The sequence below is a fragment of the Battus philenor genome, unplaced genomic scaffold (genome assembly GCF_028537555.1).
Source record: "Battus philenor isolate CCGP_79_NKW_IND1 unplaced genomic scaffold, ilBatPhil1.0.hap1 SCAF_14, whole genome shotgun sequence".
Classification (NCBI taxonomy): domain Eukaryota; kingdom Metazoa; phylum Arthropoda; class Insecta; order Lepidoptera; family Papilionidae; genus Battus; species Battus philenor.
The window spans coordinates 9,072,482-9,079,610 of NW_027181676.1; positions in this window are offsets into that span (position 1 = coordinate 9,072,482).

Below are 7,129 nucleotides of genomic sequence, written 5' to 3' on the forward strand. Positions count from 1 at the left end.
ATATATAAACGTAATGTAATTTAAAAAACTATATTGATAATTTTGGCGATTTAGGTTTGTAAGATAAAATTACTACTTTCAACTTTCATTTAAATATTACCGTTAAAAGGAAGAAAAGTTTAAAATGATGACCCTATTAAGAAAACATTTAAAAGGGAAAAGTTAAACATTTGTTCCTTTTATTTTAACTGCAGTTACCGACATGTGGCCTAATTGATTAACGCCTGCGTATGCAATTAAGCGAATCCCATCTGGTGCACGCTATTTATAGTACAAAGGATTATGTTTTCAAAATTTCCAACGAATCATTTTTGTTTTCCTTATTTTATTCGTTTTACTATTAATTATTTATTGCTTGTACGTGTAGGTGTAATTAAAGCCATTATATAAATGGTTAATTGTTTTGGGGTTCATACAACTGATGGTTTAGCATATTTAGGTAAGGTTATTGACGATTCTAAAAGTTGAACGATTTAATAAAATAATTAAGTCTTATTACTAATATTCAAAGCTTTTCAAAAGCTTTTTAAAAGTTGTTATATATCATAGTTTAAAACACGCTGTGTGTAGAGAAATTACAGTCCCTTTAATACTACAGGAGTAACCGCATATAAAATTGTAAGAAAATTTAATCAAAATGTCCATTAAGAACCCGTGTCGTGAAACGCATTTTCAAAGAAGAGAACGAACATCTCATTAAAATCTGTCACAGGATGAAGTTAGTACAAGTAATTGTAAAGGAATGAGAGTAAGATTGTCCTCTTTTGATCAGTTGCTGCAAACGTTCTATGGAAAGCAGGTAATGCAACGAAGCTTGCTATAAAATAAACCGCTGTAGGTATTATGATGACAAATTAAATAACATATTTTTTTTAAATATACCAACTTTACTTGAACATTAAAGAGTCCATAATTTTTCAAGAAGACAAGAAGTGAAGAAAGGACCTTGGTTGGATCAACCATTTCAGACCTAAAATTCTATACGGGTAAAAGACTGAAACCTATGATCGCGGTCGCAGGTTCAACTCTCGAGATATAGCCTTATATAATTCACTCTGTGCATTAATCATATAGACTCTAGAATAACTTCAATGGCCGATAACAATGCGCAAAAATATTAACATTTATATATATAATAAAATAGAAACAAAATATCAAGGCACTATTTTGGTGCCACTATTGTTTCACTATTTCATAATTTTATATGTTAGACCTTAAGATTTAAAAGATGGGGTATTTATTGACTAATCTGTTTGCTAAATTGCTACAATAGCGTTACTAAACTGAAAATCTATTCGTTTCCACAATGATGGATCCATGCGACGCATTCGTGAACACGATTATTGAAAAAAAAAATACCATACATAACTAATTTGAATTTCACACTGTCAACTTTCATTGCGTATCGACATTGTTTCAAAATTTAACAAAGTTGCAAGTAAGCAATATTCGCTAGTTTTATTGAAACTTGTTTAGAATCAGTATTTTCCAAAAAAAGGCAAGCCTTATAGCTAGTTTGACCTTTAGCTATTAATAAAAAAAAATTTATTCTACAAATCAGCTAAGAGGCGTGCGCATTTACCTTACAGAAGTAAACGAGAATCTTGTGAATCGTATTTATAAGTTTGAATACCTATTTTAAAAATGTTGCATTAAACGGATACATAAATAGTAAACAAACACATAATGTCTTACTACCTTTATTTTCATCAAAGCATAATCCTTATCTGAAATAGTTTTTACTTTTTTTAATGAAAAATTCGAAACGCATTTTATTTAATTAAGCCTAATAAGCACATATTTACTCTAACCTTGTTTTACTCTCATGAGGAAAATCCAATTCTTTTCGAAGAAAGTGCAAGTATTGAAAGAATTATGCCAGAAAGACTAACAGCCGTTCTAAATCCTTCCTTTGTCGCTTGACAAAAATACGTAAAAAATACTGCAAATGAACCGCTATTCGAGAAATATCATATCTACATCCATTAGAATGAATATGTTTGATACATCGAGATAATCTACAGCGAATTCGAACAAGTTGCGTAACTACTCTGTAATCTATAACAAGAAGAGTGAGGTCATATTCGCTGTATTTGTCGCGCATCATGGATTTTGAACAACGCGTTAAAATATATTTTATTTTAATTTGCAAAAAAGTGCCAAAGAAGCATATGAAATGTTAAAATAAATCTATGGTGACAATGTAAATAACTTTGTTTACTAGTGGTATGAGCGATTCAAAAGCGGGAATGAATCGGTTGAGATGGACCTCAAGTGCGATCAAAGTTCTTTCTAAAGAATGACTCACAAGGGCTTCCTACAACATTTGCGACATGTACGGAGAAAGAGACCCGGAAAATGAGTCATCAATTCCCATCTCCGTTACTGATTCGCGAGTCTTTTGATAAAAAAATATGACTGTTTATCCTCACCCGTCTTACTCTCCGGATTCTGTACCATACAATCTCCGGCTCTTCCCAAAAATAAAAACCATCCTGAAATGAAACCGTTTTGATACAATTCCCGACATTAAGAGAGCTACTGCAGAGCAACTGAAGATCTTTTTGAAAGAAGCAGAAGTGCTTTTAAAAGCAGAATCAACGCTGGGATAAGGAGATTGATTTAAATTTGAAGTCTTAGTAAATTTAGTATTATTTTTGTTATTTTAACATACTTCAGATCGTAGTTTTAATATAGCATTTCATTTACTTATAGAAACTATTAGTTATTATTTGAATTATAATTCATAAAAAATCACGTACGACACTGCGAGATTATTAACATAAATGCGGGCAATCCACCGTCTAGGCCACGTCGTTAAATTGGAGTAAGCCGCGGTGAAAAGCAAACTTTTGTTTTACTAACTACTTATTTCATTACCTTTTGAATTTATAATGTCCCCTCCTCTATTGAAATTAAACTGAAAAAATGTAGTCATAGTTACATAAAAATTAATTATTATTAAGACAAATATTACATATATACATCATTATCATTTTAGCTAAAGGGCTCCTCATAAATTTTCAAAAGGATCGATTGCAAGCGGCCTCTAGCTCCGATGACATTAACAAGGTCATCTATCCGTTATTGACACTATTATTATTTAGTACAATTATAATAATCTGAAAAGCAATATTACAGCCATACCGAGCTTGAAATTTTTCAGAGTACCTGACGTGTATTTAAATTTTTAAAACTAAGCAGAGTACGTAAACATCATAAAGCGTACACTATTTCGATTCACGTCCGATCAACTCATACGCTTGAGTTGAAGTCATTGCACTCTACCGTGATACCATCCCCAACAAACGAGGTCACACGATATTACGTCACTATCACGTAATGCTATGCTCCTCCCATTTCCGGTCAAATTATTCTAAGATCCACTTCCGCAAGTGGCTCGCTTCAGTAACTGCTATTCCAAACGTTATCCAATCTAATTAAAAAAGTTTCTGGTAAAGATTTTTTTATTATATAAGTATCAAATTGGATTATGTAAACTGTCCCTGCAACTCTCAAATGATGCGGATTAAGTATGCTGTATATTTTATACCTACAGAATTTTTTAGTTTAATTTAGATTTAAGGAATTCATAAAATGGATAAATTTTAAATAAAAGTACTGTCTGCACTGATTTTCGACACTTCTCTTATGCTAAATCAGTTCAACGTATTCTTAGACGATAATTTTAATTAAAAAAAAAAACAATATTTTTTTTGAAACATTAAAATGAAGAAAAAAACAGTATTTTATTGGCTTAAATTTGACAAAGTGTTATGGAAACAACAACACTACCGACTTTGCATATTAACGCAAGTTTTGAGAAATGCTTTAATGATTATTTTTCAAATTCGAATGGTAACGTAATTAATATCATAAAATGCGTGATTGACTTGATTAGACATCTTTTCATCTTATTATTCATCATTTTCTTGTTAAGCTTATTTTGATTTAATGTAGTCTTAAATAAGTATTAACGCAATCGGAAACCTATTCAATTACTTTAAGAGATCAGATGAGTATTAAAGAATATTCTCCGGCTTACAGTCGCTGAATGGCCATTTCTTTATACTCATTGTACAAAAATCGCACACTCCGATTGCGAGGGTTGGTCTACAGCGACTGAATTCCTTATAGCCCCGCCATCGGCTGAGATACTCGATTTGTTGCGTTCACGCGGCTCACTGCAATTTTTTTTCTATTTCCGTGTATCGATTACATTGCGATATGTGGTTTGATGTAATATAATCTTTGCTTTGCTCATTTTTTTCATTCACTGATAATGCCTGATATTTGTCAATAACAGCTTCAGATGGATTTAGACAGAGAAACGCTAAAGTTCCATGAATTTTTTCACTCAAAAGCCTCTGTTCGGGTTGATATATGATTCCATTGTTGACTGCCAAGCTATTTAGTCCCTTTGGAGGATACTTCATGGAGTGATTGGGCAAAGAGAGAGCACTTGATTTTTTCTACAGATCGCACTTGACAATGTCGTTGTCAGAAGAATTTCCTTTAATACATTTAAAAAGGACACGGTCAAACTTGCATACATCTGTCTAATTTTAGCTGCCAATAAGCTTACTCTAACATTATTATAAAGATACTAGCTGATCCCGCAAACGTTGTTTTGCAAAAAAATTAAAATTTTTAATTAACAAATGTAAGATAAGGTTGATCGTAGAGGGGTGAAAATTTAGGTTTGTATGTATTTTTGTATGCTGTATCATAATAAAATAAAAACCAAAAAAATTGTCTAAAAAATTAAAAATAAAATTTAGGGGTGGACCACCCTTATCACTTAGGGGTATGGAAAATAGATAGTAGCCGATTCTCAGACATACTGAATACGCATGAAAAATTTGGTAAAAATCGGTCAAGCCGTTTCGGAGGAGTTCAAGTTCGAACACCGTGACACGAGAATTTTATATTAGATTTAATGTAGCGAATTTAGATTTTAGTTAGTTCACATTTGTTTTCAATAATAAACTTAAAAGTTTTACTTCGTGAAAAAAAATTCAGTCGCACCTAAAATTAGGCGCCAAAAATTCATAAATACAAATGACAATGACTAATCAATATTTTTTTAATTTCAAATCCTTAATACATTTTGCTATAGAAATACATACAATAAAACTCTTTCAATTAATTATAAATAGTCATTTGTGAAGTACGCTGCTTTTTACGATTGATTGTTTTCAAGTTTTGTAATACAATATATTACTTGTAATGTCCACTTCTATATTAAACGCTGTATTTCTTTTTATAAAATATTTGATTTTTTTTTTATAAAATTAATGTCAGTTTGTAAGTTAACAGGTATTCTTTTGAACAATGAGCGTATCGAAATCGGGTCAGTAGCTTACACGGGTTGACTGAACAGCAAATATTTTCCATTTGTGTTATTTTATAGCTAAAGTCGCCTGAAACAACATACAGACATTAAAAACAGATTATCTGTTTTCGGTATAACCCTGAACAAATGAAGCAATTACATGGAATTTTTTTTAATAATGGAAACTTCTCATGATAAATTAATTTGTGCAATGTTAGTGAAAAGCCTCGTGTTAACAAATTTCCCGGTAAAATAAAATTCAAATTCAAAATAGCTCAAAAGTATGTGGGCAACAAGGCGTTCTGCGAATATTAATATTATTAACTGGAGCACTACACAATCTCTACATTGGTGACCCCGGTTCCGGGCATAAGATCACAACCTTCAGAAACTACTTCGGCAATCCAAAAATCGCAGTGAGTAAGTACCTATATAAATAAAAATGTCGACATCAAGCGACGCATTTAAAGAAGCACTTGAAAACAATGGAAGTGCGCAGTTGTCAGTTTTTTCCGATACATGCCGCGTTGGAATGAAGATTCCACCATTTTATGCACACGACCCTCAGCTGTGGTTTGTGCAAATAGAAGGATATTTTTTATCCGGAATAAGAGTTGATAATACAAAATTTCATTATGTACTCACGAATTTAGAGTTACAATATGCAAAGGAAGTTCGGGATATAATTATTTCACCTCCCGCAGAAAATAAGTTTGAGACATTAAAGAAAGAACTTATAAAGCGATTGTGTGACACGCGAAAAAAAAGTAAAACAGTTATTGATGGAAGAATCTCCCAAAGATAGGAAACCTTCTGAATTTTTTAGACACCGAAAGCAGCTCGCGGGACCTGATATCCCTGAAAACTTCTTAAAAACTATTTGGACTAGCCGCAAATATACAGACGCTCATTGCATCTCAGGCACATTTGCGTTATTGGATTCGCTAGCTGAACTTGCAGACAGAGTAAACGAGCTTGTACCAAGCATCCCTCAAGTAGCGAGCACATCCAGAAGAGACGAAATGGCTGAAATGAAAGAAAAAATTGCTGAACTCACACGACAGGTGCACGCGCTGTCTAGTGGACGTCAAGCAAGAGACAGACCGAAACAAAGTTCATATAAATATTACCGCGGGCGTAGTCGTAGCCACACCAGATCAGATTCCAGCTACCGCAAATACCCCACCTGATAGTATCACTCTAAATTTGTGGCGAAGTCCCATAAATGCGTAAAACCATGTAATTTTTGTACAAGTTCAGTAAATGCAAACGCTAATGGCGACTAATGATTGCCACTCAAAAAGCTCCGGTCGCCTGTCCGTCACTGAACGAAAACGAAGTTTCTGGTCGATACTGGAAGCGACCTCTACGTCTTCCCCAAGTCAACACTACACGAACGCCGAACCAAAACCAACTACAAACTTTATGGAGCAAACGGCTAAATCATCGTCGATACTTAATGTCGTACCCCTCACACAACAGTTGGATTGAGTCACTGCCCTTGGTGCTATTTGGAATCAGGAGTGCATTTAAAGAAGATCTCCAATCATCTTCTGCCGAACTTGTATATAGAGAAACGTTCAGACTACCAGGAGAACTATTCCAGTCGCAGACGAACCCCACAAAAGATCTAACAGACTTTACGCTTAAGGAAAGTAATACAGCAGTTGCAGCCCGTGTCGACATCGAGACACTGTGAAAACAAAGTCTTCGTTTTTAAAGATCTGGCAAAAAAAACTCACGTGTACGTAAGAGACGACATGGTTCGAGAAGCTCTTCGTCTTGCATACTCCA